The sequence below is a fragment of the Protopterus annectens genome, chromosome 1.part1, assembly GCF_019279795.1.
Source record: "Protopterus annectens isolate FY-2018-M chromosome 1.part1, PAN1.0, whole genome shotgun sequence".
In the NCBI taxonomy this organism is placed as follows: Eukaryota; Metazoa; Chordata; order Ceratodontiformes; family Protopteridae; genus Protopterus; species Protopterus annectens.
In genome coordinates this window covers 807,595,841-807,618,591 of record NC_056726.1, presented here as the reverse complement: position 1 = coordinate 807,618,591, position 22,751 = coordinate 807,595,841, and the positions used below count along the sequence as shown (strand labels likewise).

General features: G+C 38.6%; 1 protein-coding gene and 1 non-coding gene across 2 annotated transcripts in view; both read left to right on the top strand.

The window, feature by feature from the left end:
• The first annotated feature begins 4,873 nt into the window (after positions 1-4,873).
• TRNAY-GUA lies at positions 4,874-4,945 on the top strand. Its single transcript has one exon. It is a non-coding gene; the product is annotated as a tRNA-Tyr (tRNA).
• Positions 4,946-8,523: 3,578 nt separating this feature from the next.
• LOC122807266 (uncharacterized protein ZSWIM9-like) overlaps positions 8,524-22,751 on the top strand; it is a 324,698-nt gene continuing 310,470 nt past the window's right edge. Inside the window, exon 1 of the mRNA XM_044078373.1 lies at positions 8,524-9,198. The gene's annotated coding sequence lies outside the window, so the exon portion shown is untranslated. The remainder of the gene's footprint in view (positions 9,199-22,751) is intronic.

Here is a 22,751-nt window from a genome sequence, read left to right as displayed (position 1 = left end):
TTTTAGCCATAGTTCATGGCAATCCTTTTGCAGGTCATATAGGCATAAAGAGTACCAAGAAACGTATTATGCAGAACGTTTATTGACCTGGGATTGCCAGGGATGTAACAGGGTACTGCAGGGCTAAAAAGTAGGCAAGTTAGGAGACAAGGTCAAAACTTCTTTGATGCCTTTGCCTGTGATTGAGGAGCCATTTCAGAGCATAGCTATGGATATTGTGAGGCCTTTGAGTACCCCAAGTTCCACAGGGAAGAAGTATATCCTAATGGTAATAGATTATCCTACTAGATACCCTGAGGCAGTGGCTATGTCCTCCATCGTGGCAGAGAAGGTGGCAAATGCTTTGCTAGACATGTTCAGAAGGGTAGGTTTCCCAAGAGAAATACTGACTGTCAGAGGTGCCAGTTTCATGTCAGACCTGCTTGCTTGTCTGTAGGAGTGCTGTGGCATGAAGCACCTAAAGACAACCCCCTACCACTCCCAGACCATGCTACAGGCATTTGTAGACCAGTTTAAGAGACAGTGGGACATATATTTGCCCCATCTATTGTTTGCATAGAGGGAGGTGCCCCAGGACTCCACAGGTTTTTCACCCTTTGAGTTGCTGTATTGGCATAGGGTGAGGAGACCTCTAGATCTGATTCATGATGAGTGGGAGGGTGAGTGTGAATCCCACAAGGAGTCTGTTGTGGCCTATGTCCTAAACCTCAGAACAATGCTTAGGAAGCTCATGAATTTACCCAGGAGAACTTGGCAGGATCCCAGCAGCAGAAAAAGGTCTGGTATGACAGGAATGCTCAAACCAGAGAGTATGCTTTGTGGCAGCAGGTGATGATTTTCATTCCTGTCAGACACAATAAACTGCAGACAGCTTTGGAGGAACCCTTTACGTTGATAAGAAAGGTCAGTGATGTTAAGTACATCGTAAAACTGCAAGCCAGGAGGCAGGGGCACAAACTGTACCATGTTAACATGATGAAGCCTTACCATGAGAGGGAGGCCCTTGTACTGAGTATTTACAGTGGATGGCAGGAGGAGTCTGAAGGGGATCAGGTGACTGATCTCCTCAGTAAGGCTTGGACTGAAACCTCAGTGGAAAGGGTAGCAGTGTCTCAGCAGCTATTCCTTACCCAAGTTCAAGACATCTGAGCAGTGTTACAGGAGTTTGGGGGCATGTTCACTGGGAAACCAGGGTGCACCCACCTGGTGCAGCTCCATGTGGATACAGGGCCCCAAAGACCTATAAAGCAGGCTCCTTATGGGGTGCCTGAGCAAATCAGATGTTGGAACTGGGAGTAATCCAGGAGTCCAGCAGTCCCTGGGCCTCCCCCAGTGGTGCTGGTACCAAAGAAGGATGGCAGCACCAGGTTCTGTGTGAACTACAGGAAACTAAATAGTCACACAGAGTCAGATGTTTACTCCATGCCTAGGACAGATGAAGCCCTAGAGCAGCTGGGTGAGGCTAAGTATCTGACCATTATTGATCTTACCAAGGGCTACTGGCAGGTGCCTTTGACTCACAGTGTTAGCTAGAGATCATCCTTTGTGACTCCTTTCATGTCGTATGAGTTCACAAAGATTCCCTTTGGGATGAAAAATGTCCCAGCAACTTTCCAGAGGCTGGTAGATTGTATCCTAGCAAGAGCAGGAGATTATGCCCTTGCTTACCTGGATGATATTGCCATCTATAGCCATTCCCAGCAAGAGCACCTTCAGCATGTCAGGGAAGTGCTGGGCAAACTGTAGAGGACAGGGTTGACCCTTAAGCCCAGTAAGTGTCAGGTGGGTATGGCAGAGGTCTCCTACCTGGAACATGGAGTGGGGAGTGGTAAGATCAGACCAGAACCTGCCAAAGTGGAAGCCATTCAGCATGGCCTGCCCCTCTTATGAAAAAGCAGGCAAGGGCATTCTTAGGGAGAGAGGGATACTATAGAATGTTTGTCCCCAATTATAGTATCATAGCTGCTTCCCTCACAGATCTGACAATGGAAAACAGGCCAGATAAGGTGGTGTGGACCCCAGAATGTGAGCAGGCATTCCAGAAGCTGAAAGGAGCTTTGGGAGTACCTCCTGTGTTAGCCAGTCCAAATTACAGCAAGGAATTTGTTGTGCAGGTGAATGCTTCAAACCATGGGGCGGGAGCTGTACTTAGCAGGTTTCCTCAGAGGGAAAAGAGCACCCAGTGGTATATCTCAGCCATAGACTCCAACCCAGGGAGGAATGTTATGCAGCTGTAGAAAAGGAATGCCTAGCCACAGTATGGGCACTGCAGAAACTTCAGCCTTATCTGTGTGGAAGGAAATTCACTGTAGTTACAAACCACAATCCCTTAACATGGCTGCATAGAGACAGCCAGCAAAATGCAAAGTTATTAAGGTGGAGCTTGAGATTGCAGGCATATAACATGACAATACAACACAGTAGTAGGGTCAGCAATCCCAATGCAGATGTGTTCTCATGACAGGGAATGGGGTAACATAGTCTCAGGCTTATTTCTCTCAAGCCATGTTTCTCAATGGTCACTTGAAAAACTAGCTTGAATCTTTGGAGGGGAGGAGATGTGATTATATGGGCAACTGCCAGCATAGCCAGTTGGAGTTTTGTAAAGAATTATATGTCCTGTAAATATCAAACTGATTTATACAAGATGCTTGTGCTACAAATGTATTAGAACTGTATGTCATTTGTATATTAAACTAATTTGTACAGATATTAGTGCTGAAAATTTATTTGTGAGGTTGCTTGTATTAAAACAGTGCACCCTGCTGAAATTAAAAGAAATGTACATGCATTATTGTAACCAAATTAAATGTATATGTTTTAATAGAGGATAGTGGCACAGCAGAGGTTAGCCAGCTAACTTTAAGGAAAAATAAGGGAAATGTAAATAAGCTGTTAAACCTTTAAAATGTCACCCCACAGTCCTGAACAGGACCGGAGATGATAGGTTTGGGTAAAAGCAATTGTTCATTAGCTCAATAAATAGAAGGGAGGCCCCAGGCACTGACATAAACATGTGGATGTGTACTGTGGCAGTTTGTGCTAAACTCCTGTCTCAGCTTCAAAGGGGAATACTGTGAGAACCTAGAGTCAGTTGACCAAATAAGGTCATTCTGCCAGACCTCTTGAAAATTATATTTTAGATATTAAAAAGAGAAATCTCAGAGTATTGACCATTCTGTTTGGGAAGTTTGACTAGAAAGACCCTCACCCTCAGCATCTTGCCTTGCAGTAGTAAGTAACTTAACTTAGGGAACAGTAATTCTTTTAGATTCAGTCAGGAATATAGTGATGCTTAGTTCAGAGAATGTTTTTTCTTTATTTGTATGAGTCTGTCTATCAATGTTAATGTCAATATTTTCTGTGATTTGAACTCTGTGGTTTACTGTAAATATATATTCAATATTTTCATGTTATTTTATTATTTATTATTAAATATATTTAAAATTTTATTGTGACTGGTCCTTGTAGAAAGTAGTTAATCTTTGACAGTGCTTATGTTTATTTAGTGACACTGCATGGGCCACTCTAGAAGGCCTAGCCATCCTGGTGAACTACTACAATTTGTATTATATTTATATTACACAATATAATTGGACACCCTTTCTTATGGGCCTTGGAGTAACTGATTGGGGATTGTCTGGTGGCGGTGATAACTACCTTATAATCTGGGCAGAAGGGGGCATAGCTAATAAACCTGTGCCAGCTTTTCCCGGTGTGTGTGTGTGTGTGTGTGTGTGTGTGTGTGTGTGTGTGTGTACAAATCAAATCTCTCAGTGTGTGTGGGGTAAGGACATGAAGCACTGGGTTTACAGAGATGGTGCTGGAGGACTTGGCTTGGACATTCAGCTGAGTACTTAACCCTACAGCTGTACCAGTGGGGAGTCTAACTGGGGACCTGGAGGGAGACAGATATAGAGACATCAAGACCACAGGCTGAGTGTGTTCCCTGTGTGCTCTTAAGGGAAATTGTACTTGATGCAGAGGGATATGCATCTGGAAATACTGAGTGTGTCCATTTGTATTCCAAGTGCACATCCCTTGCCAGTGTCAATGGTGGGGATTCAGGCTCCTTGATTACTGTCCCAGCATGGGGACGGCACATATTGTTGGCCGTCACATATTGGTAGCAGTGGTGGGCATCACAGTGTTTAGAAATTGGAAAAATCAAACCAGGCATTTTAGAATGTGACTTTAACTGCCAGAATTTTTTTCACATAAGTATTTCTGTGCTATAAAAACTTTACCAAAAACATTAAACTGTCAGTTTTAGGATTTACAAATCACTTGGCATACAGCCACCATATGGAACTTATTACATTAAAACAAAACTGGCACTAAATGTTTTTCCACACTGTGTGAATGTAAGGACCTGTTAAAATAACTAATAAAAGGGCACATTTATAATTTAAAGTCTGTTGGTACGTAACATGGACACCACAAATGTCCTTTTCTTCCTCTTGCTTAGCACACAGTCTGAAGGTCAGAGGTCTGGAACACACAGCACACCGCTGAAAGCTGTAACCCTAGTGGAATGCATTGTCTGCATAAACATTACTTTGAAGAATAATCTTCCTACAGATAGAAATGTTAGTTTACAGTCACTAGAACAGTCTGCAGAGAAAATATGAAGTGATTTTTTTTTTTGCTTTTAAATCTGCATGGAACACATGTTATGTGATATATATATTTTTTCTGAGAATGGAGTTTATTTTGATGTGTTAAAGTCTGGATTTAGTAGACTGTTAAATAAGTTATCTGGGAAAACATAGTTCTGTCATTTGATTTCTCATTTGTCTCTCTTGGCCAGTTGTGAACAATAAAGACTATATGGCAAACTCACATGTGTAACTGCTTTAAGACTTTTTGTAATAGGGGTATAGCTCAGTGGTACAGCATTTGACTGTAGATCAAGAGGTCCCTGGTTCAAATCCAGATTCCCCCTTCTAAATAGCTTTTGGAAATAGAAAATTCATCCCAGGGATCACTCCAGTGGCTATACTTGACAGAGGCACTGGGAACTAAGGTCAGGTGGCACGATGCCAGGGTAATCCTATGGGCTAGGCTAATAAAGGCTCCAGGGTCATTAGCCAAGTACACACCTATGAACCACATGTACTATTTATGACACTGCTAATGCTGATTCAAGGTTACATTTTGAAGTTTCCTTGCCATAATACAGTACTGTTCTTGGCAAGATACTGTACTGTTGCCTCTCTTTTTTTTTCTCACTCTGCTTGGTAATGCTCTGTCAATACAACAGTTGATTATTACTCTGCACATTTCATTTCTGTATATTCCTGCTATGCACATAGCAAAGAGTATTTAACTGTCTACTGCATAAGACCATACAGCTGCTATTAACATTTTCTAAGCCTGAAAAGCATTACTTTATTAGCTTCTATTAACAAAGGAAACTCCCTTTATTATTTTTCTCAGTCATTGTAGGTATGCAGTTAAAAAAGTAAAATGTGCCTAAACTCTATGCAGCTGGAAGATAGAACTGAAGGTCGTGCTGAAGACTTCAATGCTATCTACTGCCCATTATGCAAGCTTTTTATGAACAAAGGTCCAGCTGTATTAGCCTCTTCATCTTTTTACCAAATCACCATTAGAAATTTCATAAATCTATTCTGTAGGCTAATATAAGAGATATGTTGGATCCTTATGTTTCCCCTCTTATCTGCTGACTGTGTTATACATTTTACAGGCAGATGAGATAACATGCTAGATTGCTTTCAGAAAACTGACTGGCCATACCTCTGTAAACTGTCTCAGAATTGTATATCTTACATGAAGTTCACAGAGACACAAACTGTTATGACAAGAAGTTTTATTGGGCCAGAATAGTAGTGACAGATACTGATTCTGAAGCAAATCTAAACATGGAAGACTATGAAGACTAAGTTAAATACATGAAACAAAGCATTGTACAGATTAGTTGGCACCTTCCGGAATATGTTTTCCAATCATAATTCATACACACTAAATTGACAAAACAATTCTGCAATCTTCTTGTAGTACCAGCTCAGACAGATTTCAGAATGTTCTTATAACTCTGAGCAGATTTGCCCTGTTCTCACATTCTCCCTTTACACAAACAATGCCATATGCTTTATAGAACTTATAATATAACCAAGGCTAAAATACAATGGCAGACTGTCTATACATCTAACTGCTTCTCATATGCAAGCAATGTTCCATAATATTCTTTGAGTATAGCAAAGCAGACAGGTGATCTCATACTTAAACCTGCAACACGAAGCTATAGTATAATGTCTTACAGAACACAAATTATTTCTGGTCTAACTTGCTCAGAAATAATTCTCTCAGAACCCAAGTGAATTATCTGGCCTAGCTTGCTTAACAATAATGGCTGAAATAAATCTACTGAGGAAAATGATTTCAGACATTTCTATTTTTAGTATTTTTATATATGTTATCATGCACCTATCAACCTCTTAGTGCAAAAATTCTGGACAAATCCAAAAATAATAGGGAGGACATTTTTTAAATGTCATTGTTATAAACTTGGAAGAACAAGTTTTGCATTAGTATGCATTTTCTGATTGGTATCTGCCTTTATTCAATGACTTTCCAGAAAGCCACAAGTTTTATGAGGAAGAGACTAAAAATATGGGGGAAAAATCTGGATATTCTACAAATCTTTTGAGAGTTAAAAGGTCTTAGAATGCATAGTAAATTCATGTATGCTGTCTGAATGGAAACCAGATTTTATGTTGCAGATCACGTGGTACATTTCATACATTTGTATAGTAATAAATACATTTCCTGTTGCTGAATTACAGGCACTGCTACTGTCCCATGTTACTGTTATTGCAGTAATGTGAAGTGGCTATTATATAGTGTTGTCAGACAGGTATGAATTGTATACATTTGTAAAATTATGCACTTCATACAGACGTTAAATGTTATGATCTATGCATGAGGTTGCTACTCTCTCCTCACTTAGTTAACTGTGCAAACACGAGTACTGCTATATCCCTACCTCACAGGTCTTGCGAGTGGGGTAGCTGCCATTCCCTAAAAAAAAAAAAAAAACTTTCAGCCAAGAATTAGGGAGGAAGCCAAAATAATTTGGGGGAAGGGGAGGGAGGGAGATAAAGGCTCAAAAATAAGGACACATTTTAAATATTGCTCTTAGCAATTTAGTGCTAGACAATCAGGTTTTGCTTAAGCATGCATTTTCTGAAGGATATAAAGTCAGAAATTAAAATGTCCGTCATTACCTAGTGACTGCAATCCACAATGATTGCCAGAAAACAGGTTTTATGGATAACAGACCAAAATATGAGATAAAAATATGGATATTCTGCAAAATTCTGGATAGTTGAAAGGTATGACCCTGCCACCTTATAGCTAATCAAAGGAAATGTCTGTCAATTAAGTATTTGGTGTAACAGGTTAAAATAGTGGGAACTGGGAATACTGCAGATTGCTTTTACTGATTAAGTTTATCTTTCTGTATACATAAACATCTTCCTTACACAGTCAGTGGACATGTTTAAGGTCTGTTGAGGTTAGTGGTGGGCAGGGAAGTGGCAGACCTGGATGGGGTTTGACACTGTGCATCCTAGGGGTACTTTACTCCACAGTTGTAGTATATGAGGGTTTTTACATTTTGAAATGGCCAAAGTGGGACACTTTGTACTATACCTCTCAACCTCTTAGCAGAAGAAATCTGGACAAAGTCTAAAACAATTTGGGGGACAAAGGCCCAAAAATCGGGACAGATTTTTAAATATTGCTCTTATAAACAGACATTTTCTAAAATAAAATGGTTGTGTTAGCATTCATCTTCTGAAGGATATGAAGTCTGAAAATCAACTGTATGTCATTATTTAGTGACTTCAATCCCGAGTGATTTGCCAGATAAATTTTATGAGACAGATCAAATATATGAGGCAAAAACAATCTGGAAAGTTAGAAAAGTATGCTTTGTGGAAACATGAGACTTTGCAGGACAAAGCAGACCCAGGGTCAAGGTAAAAGACTAAACTTCACTTTTTTGCCAAAATAAAAGCGTATTCCTGTAGCATGTCAGCTGCATATGCTGTGTCATGTATCACTTGTGTTTTTCACAAACAAAATAATTGTTTTATGCAACGGTTAAATAAAAAGTTAAAGCAACTGTTAAAGAAAACTTTAAGAAATATTTTTGTGCGAAAATCTCAGGACATTTGCCATTTGTTATTTATATTTTTTCCGCAGGACAAAAAGCCCCCCCAAAAAAGGACTGTCCTGCGCAAAGACGGACAGGGGGTAACCCTTCCTACATGCTTAATTCCGTATGCCTTTGTCTGTATAGACATAGACAGGATAGAAAACAGGGCTTTGTAGTGGAACAGTGCCTCCACCAGCTTTCCGCGCAGAAGTGTGTGTGTGTGTGTGTGTGTGTGTGTGTGTGGGGGGGGGGGGTGATTGACAGGCAAACTGACCCTGATTTACACAGTTCCTCAATGTAGTGCGATCTCGGCGTTAGTATATTTAATTTGCAGGTGGTGTGAGGGTGCAGGCAGCCATCGATCCCCTGCAAAAAAACGTAAAAAAATTATTCGTGCGGCTGTTGAACACATCAGCATGAATATGCTTCGTTACTCCAACACGTCACCGGGTATTGTGTGGTGGGCAACATTTGCTACTGCACACCCAATGAGGTACTCTTCAACTACATCGCCTAAAGAAGGCCACTTGCGCTACTACTGGCACATGGACTTTTAAGTATAAACTGAGATTTTCCAGTTATTCACATGTGTAAATCACACTCTTTTTCAGACTATTCATGCTTTACTTTTCTGTTGTACTGACAAGACTGGAGACTGCACACTTTTAGCTACGGTTCGTACACCACTTTATCATCTACGAGGGATAGCATTGTAAAACAGGCCCACAACTCACGAGTTCACCCATTCGCATTAGACAATTAACCGGGAACATCATTCTGTACTTTATACGCTGAATGCTTGCAGTTATATAATTAGCGAATAAGCCTCCAGTTACTCACAAAGCCACAGACAGATGCTATCAGCAACATCTAATGCATTACTCCTTTAACATTACAGTCATGTGATCAGCAGTGCGTTATGGGATAGGTGTTTTGTGTTTGCAAAGAGAAAAGCAGGAACTGTTGTGACGTTAGAATACATTTAGTAACAGACCTGCAAAGGTGATTTCCAGGTTAGTATTACCCATTTCATTGTTTTTTTTTTCCTGTTATGCGCTTAATTCATGTCAGACGTCTTTGTACTCCATGGGTGTAAGGCAGAGTAACTAATTTTGTAGAGGATGACATTTTAGCGCAGGACTGTACAGGGTTACTAGTTTATCTGTGGTTAAAGTGCACCTCAACTTCTTTGCTAAAGAATTCTGTACAAAGCTAAAAATGGGTGGGTGTTAAGGGCTGAAATCAGGACTAGTTTGAAATGTTTAACTTAAAAAGTTAGTAGAACAAAAGATTTTGGGTCAGCTTGCATTTTCTGAAAAATACGAGGTATCCAGCCCTATTGTATGCCATTAAAGTCGGACTGTAATCTTCAGTGATTTATCAGAAATGTATGATTGACGTGACAAAAATATGAAGCAAAAGCAAGGGCGTTCTGTATCATCCTGGACTGGAGAGATGAGAGTTTTGGGAGGAAAGCCAATGTAACGGGACTGTGCCGAATGTTTGCAGAATGCACCTCAGCGGAGAATCAGGTGCTGAGACAGCAGCTTAATCTTTGTTACTGCTTCTTTTAGTCAACCTGAAGACAAAGTCGTTGGAACTAAAGCGACAGTTGCTGTAAAGGGGGCTAACCCACCCGCTTTTCTGACTAGGGAGCAGCAATAATTGTTAGGAAAGGCTGATGTTTTTTATAGGTGTTATCACCCTTTCTGAAGCATTTCTTACTGGAATATTGTTTTCCAAAGGCTCTGCAGAGTCGCAAAGGATTGCTTTATTCTTCTTTTTTATCATCATCCTATTAGTGTGTTTCTATTAGGTTATAACAGTTTTCTGCAAATATTAATGGTATTCTAGATAAAACATGTCAGGATACTTAACCTCTCAATGTAATTTCATAGTATGTATTTGTCCGTCTCAGGTTTGTAATGTGAGAGAATGGATGGTAACCCCAAGGTCACAGAAGAAGTAGGTAGGACTTGGCTGCTGCATTATGGAAGTAAACTTGTGTAGGCCATGTATCTGTAATGAGAAGTGTAATTCTTGCAAAGGTGATTTAAAAATTCAAAATGGCCAGTGATTAGTGCTGTAGGGAACCTTGTATATCTGTGTTTCTAAAATGGAAAGGAAGATGGCAGCCACTGTCCCCTAAAATGGAAAGGAAGATGGCAGCCACTGTCCCCTGTCACCCCCTCCCCCAAGTTAGGTGCACAGAAGTAGTGATGCCACAACATCCCTGACCACGTGAGTAAAAGACATGTCAGCCTGACAAATCATATTGGTAAACCCATTGAGAATATTATAACTGATCTGCGAAACTGTGACATTAAAAATCTCATCAGGCTAGCACACAGTAGTTTGATTTTGTGAAAATCATATCTAATGAATCTGGTCAACTTTTTTTAAAGGAGTAACACAAGCTGTTGACAGTGGTCATGCTCTCCACATGTTGTACCCTGACCTGGCAAAAGCAAGTGATACCATGCCCCGTGCTAGCTTCGTTGGTAAACTTCATGCATTACAAATCTCTGTGTGTAATATGGATTTCAAGGCACAGGTGTCACATGCCTCATCTGAGAGTGTGATGGTGACCAGTGGTGCCTCACAGTGCTCTGTGTTGGAACCTTTTGTTTGGCATTTACTTTTCTGATCTCTGGACCGTGAACCAAGATCTCCGGCTGTCCAGGTCTGCAGATGATTGTAAACTGGGAGTCATTTTCAAGTTACCCTCTGACACCCAAGGTCTTAAGCAAGAACTTACACTTATAAATACCTGGTGTGGTAACAGTGGCTAAAAGTGCAACATTGTTACTCTTAAGTGTTGCTCCCAAAGCATACAACACTGACCATACTCCCACTCCAAAATGAGACTGTTCTAGAGATCTTTGAACTTGGTTAAATACTCCCTCACTGTTGACCATCCTATAAAAACAGTAGTTAGAAAGTCCTCCTGCTTACTATAGCTGGTCATCATCCCCTTATGTTCAATATCAATTAGATGCCCTCTGGGATGTACCTCAGTAGATCTGTCAAACAAGTAGAAAGATCCCAGAGTTTCCTATCTTAGGGTTTTTAGTGATCTTCTTTGTTATCATAAAAGAGTGGAAATACTGTTCCTATATTCAGTATGTTAAACATTCGTGAGAGTAGATCTGTGCCTTGCTTCTTGGGCATTAGGGACATAGTGGTTCTGGATGTTTTGTATCTCCACAAGTCATGTAGTCTCACAAATACCAGAACCAGGGATCTCCATCTTTGCCAGCAGGTAAATAAAACAAAGGGGAAAAGTATGTTCATTATGCAATGCCTTTGTCAACTCTGGAATAGACTCCTACTGCAAATTGAACAATGTGATACATTGTCTTTCTTCAAATGGGAACTTGATGATTAGATGGTTACCCAAAAATTCATCCATGGTTTGATTGGAATGGCCCTCCTCAAGAGAGGAGGTTCAGTCTGAGGGTGGGTACTGGCAAAGTGTAAATGGTCAAGACTTGGTTGCCTTGTTTTTCTTATGACATTCATATTGGTGTGCAGAAATGTTTTGACATGTATTGTTACAGATTTGTATCAGCAGTTTATTATTTACTGATTTTGTTCCAGTAACACAGTTTGGGATATAAACATTTCTCTCATTCGCACTGCTTCCACAGCTGAAATTTGACATAGCTGATAAGGGAAGGAGTTATCAACTAGTTAGGTACTTCCTAGACCTGCATTAAAGCTGTCAGAAATATAAAGTTGTCTCAGAGAGAGGTGATGTTTAGCTTTTTTTTTTTTTTAGTTTGGTGAAGAGATGCCTAACGTTTATAATGGGCTTCTTGATGGCAGCTCCTGTGGGGGTGCACTGTAGCAGTCTGATATTCTGGAGATGAAAATATATTTGTTTTCTTAATGATAAAAACTTGTTTGACCTGTCTCTTTTTGACTAAATAACAGTAAGGGTATTTTTTTTATTTGTTAGGCACACATAAATGGTGCACATTTCCTGCAATTGTTTACTTGATTGCTGTTCTTTACCCTAACATCTTTCCATTATTGCTGAATCTTAGTAAGTCTGTCTTCTGTTCCCCTTCCCTTTCATTTTGTAGTCTTGCTGTTCGTGTCACAAATTTTCCTGTCCTCTGTCTTTGATTTCATCTTTCCACAGCTCTGCAAACATTGTCAGAAATTCATTATATTTCAGTCCAGTCATATCCACTTCTCCAGCCTTTTCCCGTTCTGTTTCATTTTCTGTTGTTTGTATGTACTTATTTTTCTGTTCTTATTAATCCATGTCTCTTTATTATTTTATGCCTTCCAAGTCTGTCTCCTTGACTCCTAGCACATATGTGCCTCAAACCTCCTTTTTCATTTCATTGGTGTATTTTTCCTTTGTCCTTTTGTCATTTTGTTCATGCCTGTTCTGTGCCATTCTTGTTGGTTGTATCTGAACAAACTATGTTAAAGCAGGAGGGTGAGCTTCAGTCTTGTTGGACACTGAAGCTTTTTTTGCTTGCTGTCAGAGTACAATTTTCCTCATTTTTAGTTATGTAGACTTGAGACTTAAACAAGATGCGACTGAGGCTTGTGTTGTGTTTCTTTGTTTTACTTCTAAAAAAGAGTGGATGATGTTTATTAACACCACAACTCTGTAAAAGCCCTGTAGTATTTTAATCGTATTGCTATGGAAGATTTTGGGCGTGGTCATAATTCCTAACTGAAGCATTTTAAAACAGTACTTGCCATCTGGAGTAAATGTAATCAAGTCACTACTGTCTGCCAGAGGTTAACTGCCAAAATCAACTTGTGGCAGTTAATGAGGAGAAAATAGTAGCTGTACTCGGCTTTTCCATTGTCATCTTTAAAATCGATAAAATTAATCTTTTCACTCGTAACTGTTTCATCTGGAGATTTCAGATCAGCGTAGGTTCACATTTCCATATTCCCCTTTTGGTCTGGTATTGTGGGCAAATCAGTCCATAGGCTGCGTCACCGGTTCAATAAAGCCACCATCCTCCATTATGTACAACTGTTCCTTAATTTCCTCTATTTAAAATAGAGAAACCATGCCCTCTAGGTCCACTTTATACGGCTGTGCATTTGCTTCAGATGGATCATTGGTGCTGTGGTTTGGTGCCTAACTTGCCTCTTATGTGATGAACTTTATACAAATTCATTGTTGTTCTTATCAAACTCAAACCCTAAAAAAGGCATTCAAAGAGTTTGCCATTTACTAAGGTAGGGTCATATACTCTATTTGCTAAACAATTATCTGAGCCTTTCTTGAAAGCCGTTAGTGTTTCTAATATTCCAGTACTTGGTGGTAGCTCGTTCCACTGTATACCTCTTCTTAAGTGGAAAGACCACATAAGTAATGAGGGTTTGGGTGTTTTAACATCTGCATACATCATTATTCCTTTTTTCCATTCACTTTTATGATGGATTCCAGTAGTATCCCCATAAATATCATCCATACATCTTAAAATAAGGTCACCTCTTACCAGTCTTTAATAGTGAACAGCTATAGTTTGTCCAAACTGCCCTTATAACTCAAATGCTTAACATTCTTTATTTTCTTGGTGAAACGTCGTCGTATCCTTTCTATTTTACCTATGTGTTATTGATTATAACTACAGACTCATCCACACACTGATTTATAAATCAAAAGCAAGACCTTTCCATTCTTACTAGTGGTTTTTGAGAGTATATATGTTTGTCATAATTAACACCTTCTAATCGTATCCTTTAAGTTTGGACTAAAAAATGCTATGGTAAAAGTTTGTGCCTTTTTTATCAGTTGTAATACCCAAATTCTTTATGGTTTCTGCTTCCTGTAATTTCATGTATATCTTGTGTTTAAAAAAAATTTAACATTAAATGCCATATAACGTATTTCTTACTATGTTTCCAAGAAGTGCAAATAACATTGCAGGTTATACTGCTCATTAAAATTAGTGACTGTAAAACTTATTTTTGAATCGTCCGCAGATTTACTTACCCAGATCTCACTGGAATGAGGGAAACTGGTCATATAAATAGAAAATAACATTGGGCCCAAAACAAGACATTTGTGACCCCCCCCCCCTCCCCGAGTTTATACCCTTGACATCAGTGGTGAACCTGCTAATTTTAACTTAACATTTTTGTTACTGTTTAATGGTTTACTTTCTTTTCTACTGTTAATCTCAGTGTGCCATTATGTTTGACTTTATTGAAAGGCCTTACCAGTTCAAGAAAGTTACATGGACTGGAAGTCCTGTATTCAGAATTGCCTGCACTGACTGGTAGAAACAGAGTAAATTTTGTTTGACAGGGTTGACCTGCAGTAAGCCCATGCAGGTATGAGTCCTGAATTCATTGTTTCAGGTCTAGTCAGTTAAGATTGTTTCAAAGCATTTTCCAAGGATACAAGTTAAACTTGTAAGACTATACTTATCTGGTGAGAATGTTACCCCGACTCCACAGGGAGTGATGTACTTACTCTGTGAAGTTCCAAAAAAAAAAAAAAAGTTACAAGTCTCATTTACGAGTAGGTTGTTGCCATTTGTGCAGTGAATCCCTTGAACTAGAAGGAAATTTCTGCTATTACTGAAAGGGCAGCAACAGTAGCGCAGTGTTAGTGATTAGTGTTGTTAGCGCACAGTAAGAATTTGGGATGCCTTCTGTGTGGTATCAGCATGTCCTTTCTCAGTATTTATTTGTTAATTTCTGGTGCCCCAATTTCCTCCCACTTAAAGGTATGCTGTAGGTTGACTGATGACCGTCCAATCTTAAGTGTGTAGGTGAGTATGTGTATCGTAATTGGCCAGTGTCTGGCCCAGTATAAGCTTCTAAGCATTGCATTCATTGGCTGCTGGCATAACCTGTGATCCTGCAAAGGATAACGTGAGTGATCTAAGAATTGTTTTTTTTTTTTTTTTTAACACTCTCTGTACTGACCTGGAACTGTTCTAGGTAGTTCAGTTATGACTAAGGCTGCTTAGCAATGCATATTTTTTGGTTACAGTACTCTGCCAGGCATGAGATGTGTTTTTTGTGCGCATGTGTTTTGTTTTGTTTTAACTGAATTAATTAAATGAAAACAAACCATATTGACATTTTCATTTGCAAGCATTATACATCGCATATAATTTTCTGTACAGTCATTGACCATCTAACGTTACATAGCTCATTCAATTCTTGCCTTCCCTTAAACATTATTATGCATGTATTGTTCACACACTTCCAATTTTTCAATGTAATTTGCTCCTGCACTTTTGTAATGGTCCCTCTTTCAATTCTTCTGTGTCTGTTACTATACTCGCTACTACTAGTACAGTTGGTTTAGACTTTGATTTCCATTTTCTAGTAATTGCTTTTTTGGCAGCCACCAGATTTAACTCGCCAAGGCCTCACTATGTTTAGGCAAATTTCTGTATCACAGCTCAGAAAATAATTTCCTTTGTTACACCAATCAGGAGCGGCCTTAGGTCAACTGGTGCCCTAGGTAAAAGGGCTCCATGGTGCCCCCCACCACACCACCTGGTGCCCATACCTGGTCTAGCTACAGCAAATAAATACTGGAAAAGTGTCCCTGCTAGAGTGGCGCCCTTGGCGGCCGCCTAGTTGGCCTGACAGAGTAGACTGCTGAGAATTTTTAAAGTCTGCCAACTCATTACACTCCCAAAAAATATGTTCCTAGTTACCTGTTTCTTAACCCATTACACCTTCAGCATTTGCAATCTACCTGAGAAAAATTCTTTGGAGTTTGCTTGGGGTGTAAAAATACCTATGCAAACACTTCCAAGCAAAAATCTTAAATCTTTTAAACTTTGTTGCTTATTTGGGAGCCATATGTAAGTCATCCCATTGTTTCCTTGTGTGTTGCTTAACCACTCTGTCTTCCCAAACTCTTGTAACCTCCCCTGATTGAGTCCTATAGTTATGATGCAGTAGTTAATATGCCCTACTAGTTAACCTTTTTCACAGCAGCATCTGTTCTAGATTCAACTAAATCTCTACCAGAGCAGATCTTTCAGTTAGGATTCCCTTATCCCTTTCTTTTTGCCTATACTCCGATATCAGTCCCAGATGGGGAAGGCAGTCTCTGGCTTGCAACCCAAATGTCTTCTTGGCCTCTTCCCATTCTCTTCGCTCTCTAGTTATTTTCTCCCAGTACTTTGGCTCTTTTACCATTTTTCTTCAGTAAATAACAGCCCCCTCTCACCTGTTCTTTGCACCCCTACTTGCAGTCATCCCGATCGGCAGAATCTCCTTTCTCCATTCTCATGTTGGCTTAGTTCTTGGTTCTTAGAATATTTTCTGCAACTTTATGAATATAATTTTCTGTATGGTTGTTATTCTCCTTAAGCATCTGCATACAAAATTCCACACTCTCCTTATTTCTTGAACCCCCCCCCCCCCGCTTCATCACCATCCTGTTCTATTTTGAATTATAGCTTTCTGCTTGTATAATGTATATGAGCCTTAACTGTGTAGCTTTAAAATGTCCCTTCATATCAGGTAATCTTAAGCCACTTTGTTCTGTTTGCAGGATTATCTTATTCTATTTGACCCTTGCCCTCTTCTCCTCCCAGATAAAACCCTTCAATTCTTTAATTACTGTCCACAACTTCTCCGCTGGTTGAGTTTAAAAAAAATGCCAGACCTGTGTACAAAGCTAAAGGGACTAAAAACATTTTCACTACTTGTATCTTGCTATTCATATCTATAAACAAGAACCTCCAGTTTCTCATTTACTGTATTATCTTTTGTTTGGGCTCTTCCCACAAATCCTTAGCTGCCATAACAGAGTCATTTTAACCCATACTCTTAAATACTTCATTTAATCATGCCCCTATAAATATGGGTATTGCTGAATCATTTCATGTATGGGTGTACCATTTACAGCTATAGCCTTTGTTTTATCTTTTTTGGTTTTGTGAGGTACAGAATAATTTGTTTTGCAGATAAAGCCAACTTTTCTTGATTACCATACCAGTTAAATATCCTTGAATTTCTGAGTCTCTTATTTTCTTTGCCAGTGGCTCTAAATATAATGCGAAATACAAAGGGGAAAGAGGATGCCTATACTTGATTCCTTTGTTCAGACACAGTTTATCAGACAGTAATCCTCCTACTTTCATTTTTGCCTCTGATCCCTCATATATCCTCCTGATTAACCTTATTGTATCGGGGAATGCAGATGTTTCCATTGCCCTAGTCATAAAATCCAAGTTAACTGTGTTGAATGCTTTTCCTGCATCAAGACCAACCAACAACAGCTGTATTTTCTTGAATTCTGCTTCCCTCTAGGTCATCTGTGTTCTGTTTAATGTTGATATGTTTAACACCCCTTCACAAAACCACATTGATCCATGTCTATCAATTTGCGGCATAATATTTGTCATTCTTTTAGCCATTATAGACATAAACACTTTTTTATAATAATGGTTTAAAATTTAAATGGGCCTATATGAAGCTGGGGCTAATGAGTCTTTACTGTCTTTAGTTTTTTCTAGGATGTTGGTGCTTCCCCCTTCTTTTAAAATGCTGTTAAACAAAACCCTCCAGACCTTTATCACTTTCTTCCTTCCTAGCTTCTAAACTTCCACAGGAATGCCTTCCATTCCTGGCGTCTTTCTTTCAGATTGATTAAATATCACAATTTTTATCTCATCTACGCCTACCTTAACTGTTAATTTTTTTTAACCTCATGTACCTCTAACCTTGGCATACTAAAGTTTTCCATAAACATTTCCATTGATACTTGATTTTTCATATTTCTCTGCTTTATACAAATTTTCATTAAATTTACAAAATATCTCTAATACCTTTACAGGATCTGTGGTTATTTTTCTTGCTATAGTCTCTCTAAATTTGGCAACAACCCTTTCTACTTTCTGTTGCATAAGTTGTTGTAATAAAGGTTATGTGCTCTGAAGTTATTATCAAGCGACAGTTGCTTAACAACAATCTTTCTAAACTCATGGAGATTATTCAGGTACTTCCTTATTTTCTCTTTATTGGTCTGCAGTTGAACCTCTTCTTGCTCTGTGAAATTCTTCTTGGTATTTTTACCTTTGTCAGTCCTTCTAAATAATTCTTGTTTTTTCTTAACATATCTCTCTTTATTTCTACCCTGTTTTAAAACTCCAATTTCATTTCATCTCACTCATAAGTTGCAGCTTCTGAAGAAGTTTTTATTTTCTCTATTAACTCTCAAATGATTTTCAGTACCCATTCCATAAATTCCTCTTTTTATTAACAGTAGGTGGGGAAGCACCATTGCCTCATTTTTACTTCGTTACCTTGCATTTTTGTCTTTGTTATTAGCACATGATCTTGAATTGTATTGGATTTGTGTCAAAGCTTTCAACTAAATGCACATATTTCTGTGAAATATAATTCTGTCTAGTATAGACCAATTATTGTATCTTGGGGAATAATATTTAAATTCTCTTGAGTTCCTACTACTGAGTTCACATCGTCCACACTAAATATTTTCATAAATTCCTTCAGAAATCCACCTTGTTTTGTTACATTTTCCCTTCTAGGTCCCACCGATACAGCCTCAGTGTTGCAAATCAAGTTCCATTCCCCACATATATGCAGTATTCCCTGCTGAAAGCTACTAATTTTGGGTTAAATATTCTTAAACTCCATAATAGCAGTTTTAGGTGGAGTATAATACATGTGAATATAATCTTCCTCCTTTACCAGTAGCCCCTTACTACAGCAAATCTACCATTATTATCTTTTTCCCCACTGTTCTATCACTAATCACGTTTCGCAGTTAGTATGAGTATTCCACTTTCCTTGTCCCTAATATTCTGCTGAATATACATTCTGAAGTCCTTTCAAATTCACATGCTTACTTCTTTCCAAATGTGTCTCCTGTAGCATTGCTCTATGCACTGTGCATTTCTTAATATAATTCAGTACTTTTACCTTTTTGTCTATACCTGTGAGTCCATTCATATTCCAAAACAATGTGGACAGTGCAGTCATTATGATAGGAAGCTGTTATTCCCACCTGTTGTGTATGACAACTTTTTTAAATGTCTGTTTCCAGCTTTTGTGTTACGAGTTCCCACTAATGATTGGCAGGTTGATCCGTTATGCAGTTGTTTCTTGTCATCATCTGCCTTTGAACCTATGTCATATTTTACAAGATGTTTTGATTTAATGAAAACCATCAAAAAAGAAAAACACTCCTAGAATACCCCCATAACCTGTTAATTTAAGACACACAAGACTGTGTACATCATCAAATAATGAAGTTCAACCCTCCCAATATTAACAATTGTCCCAATTTGACAGCTGCACCCACAGGCATTGGCTAGCATAAAGTTAAGGTTATCTATGCTGAAATGCATGTTACAGACTGTATTCCTGTTTACACTAATTGCTGTCTCTTCTTGTTATTCCCCTCCCAGAAGTGAAGAAAAACAGCTTATATGCTTTCAGAAAACATTTAACTTTTAGCCTTAAGAAAAAGTGAAATGGTTGTCTTTAAATAAAACTAAATTAAATATTCTTCTCGTAAATGCACTGAATAATTTAGTTACCAGAAAAACTGCTAGCTGTTATTCACTTCCAGTAATCTCAAACTTTATTATTTTTTTTTACTAAGCTGCTTGCCCTTGCACCTTTTAATTTTACATTTGTCTCCGCAGACAGTAGTGTCCTTCCTAACATTAATGGCATGAAGTGTTGTATTTGCCTTTCAGATCCCCACACGTTTAACAAAGTCAACAAATGTCCAATCTTTCAATGTTTCTTATAAAGGCATATTTTCACGAAAGTGACTGAGGCTGTATAGTCTCACATTTATGCATTAATTTCAATGTTGCTGGTCATCCTGTTCATCTCCATCTCCCAGCCCCACACCCTGGTTCAAGTCCAAGTTACTCTGGATTCATCTGGTCAACTCTTGTGTTTTTTCTCTGTTTCTCAAGCATTTTCCTTAACATTGGAACAAAGTTTCATTGGCAAAGTGTGTTTATAAATTTTACTATCAGAAGAATGAGAAGCAGAGGCTTCTGTTGGCTGGTTCACTTTTTGTTGGAAAATTTGTATTTCGTCTTTAGCTTGTTCTACATCAAAGCATCTTTTCATGGATCATTTATTTTTTGAAGACAGCTGGGTAGAACAGCTTACACCTACCTCTCGATATTTCCTGATTGCTGGGATAAATTTGGTTCTCTTCTGTCCAGTTTACGGTGAATATTTTTTTTTCCACAAACATCCTACTGTCTCCAATTTTTAATACTTTGCCCTTTTACCACAGTTTTGTCTAGATCAGTTATTTCTGCTGGTATGATTGCATGTTTACTAATACAGGTCTGAGCTTCTGTCTCATGGTCAGGTTTAGAGCATACAGACTATGTACTCTTTCAGTTAACAGATCCTGCTGTGGAATACCAGTCCAGTTATTTGTACTTTCGTAAAATTAGTACAGTCTGTTTCTCTCGTCCAGCAGAAAGTCCAAGGTTTTTCCCTGAATGCTGCGTCTGTAACTACCATTTTTTGAAACAGCCCTTTTGTGCAGTGTCGTACTCGTCCAGCCTTTTCTTCATTTAAACCTTATTTATTTATTTTTACATTTGTTAACCGGGTTAGTCTGACTCGTCCCAGAGAGCCCCTTTTCTGCAGAGATCTGGGGAGAAAAGCTCCAGGAAAGTAATAAAAAAAAAAATTAGAAAAAACTAAAAATTCAAGTTATAAGATACTTTAGTACCAAAACAGAGATAATATACAATATGAATATATACAAGGCAAAAGTACAGTATTTTGAGAATGCAGTAATATGTTTGAGAAGTTTGGTTAGCATTAAGTTATTTACAAGGAATGTAGCAATGCCTAAAAAAAAAATCAAAGTAACATCATGACATAGTACAGCAAAGATGCATTTAATAGCATAAGTACTAACTGCAGCATTTAATAGCATAAGTACTAACTGCAGAGAGAGTAATATATGTAGACAGTTTAGGTAGGTACCAAGTAGATATGTTAATTGAAAGAAGAACATTTTCATTAGGTAATTTCCTAACAAGTACAGATCTATGCATGTTGGAAATTAATTTTTAGTTGCTTTTTGAATTCACCACTTTTGGTAATGGATTGAAGGGACAATGGAAGTATGTTCAATGAATATGTAATTGAATGATTGTAAAGTATTTTTCTAATATTTTTGTTTGGCTTGATCACCTACAGAAGGTTTTGTTGTGTACTTCTAAGGTCACGATTGGGTGTGTAGGGTGTAATTATGGATGTAAGGGCAGGAGTTGGGGCTATTTAGGATGCTGTGTGCAATTTGTAGTTGTGATATCTGAAACATGTGAGGGAGCTCAGGCCATCTTAAGCTTTTAAGGTATAAACAAAGATGGGATTTGTAGCTATTACTGGCTGCAAATCTGGCTGTCTTGTAGGTGGTTTCTAGTTTGGTTAAGAGATTATTTTGGAGTTTAGTAAATATGGGAGCAGCAGACAGCAGGGATGGTAGAATAAATGTTTGAGCCAGTATATGTCTAGATTTTTTGGGTATATATTTGTTGTGGTATAGAAGACCTAGTTTTTGACTGGACTTTTTGATACAGTTTAAGATATGTAGGTTGAATTTTAATTGGTCATCTATAGTAACACCAAGCAATTTGGTTGAGTCGGTGGTGACAATTATCTAAGGATGGTGAAGTTGTCTTTAGCTGGATTGAGGTTTTTTGGAAGGAAAAGGAGAAGCTTGGTCTTTATGGGGTTGAGAAGCAGGTTGTTTTCAGTTAGCTATCGTTCTACTAGGTGCAGAGATTGTTGAGTGACAGTGTGGAGATTTTGTATATTGTCAGAGGTGTTAATAATTGTGGAATTGTCTGGGTATTGTATTAAGGTAGAGTGGGGGCAGGAGATATGGAGGTTATTTGTAAATATATTAAAAAGTAGGGGGCTCAGGATAGAACCCTGGGGAATCCCGGTCTTAAGACAGAAAGGGGAGAAGGACGTTTAGCATCTGATGTACTGATGTCTGTTTGAGAGGTAGCTGTTAAACCAGGAGGTAGAGAGTTGTAGGTTGGAAAGTTTGTTTAGGAGGATGGGATGGGAACCGGTATCAAATGCTTTTAGATAGGTCAAGGAACAGAGCTGATACAAGTTTATCATTATCTGTGACTTGGGCAATGTGTGTGTGTGTGTGTGTGTGTGTGTGTGTGTGTGTGTGTGTGTGTGTGTGTGTGTGTGTGTGTGTGTGTGAAAGATAGGGCAGTGGTAGTTTTGTGTGAGGGACAGAAACTGTGCTATGTGGGTGTAATTAGGTTTGCCTGTAAGAGGTGATTTAGTATTTGTCTGTGTATACATTTTTCCAGTATCTTGGATAAGGGGGATAATATGGCAGTAGGCCTGTCATTTGAGGGTTCTTGTAGAATTTCCTCCCTTGTGGAGGGGTATTATGAAGAATGTTTTCCAGATATCTGCTACTGTATTTTCTTGGATGGATCTGTTGATAAGTATAGATACGGGGTATGCTATGGATTCGGCTGCATGTTTGAGAAATAATGGAGGGAGTTTTTCAGCTGATGGAGAACAGGGTTTGAGTTTAAGAAGTGATCTGATGAAG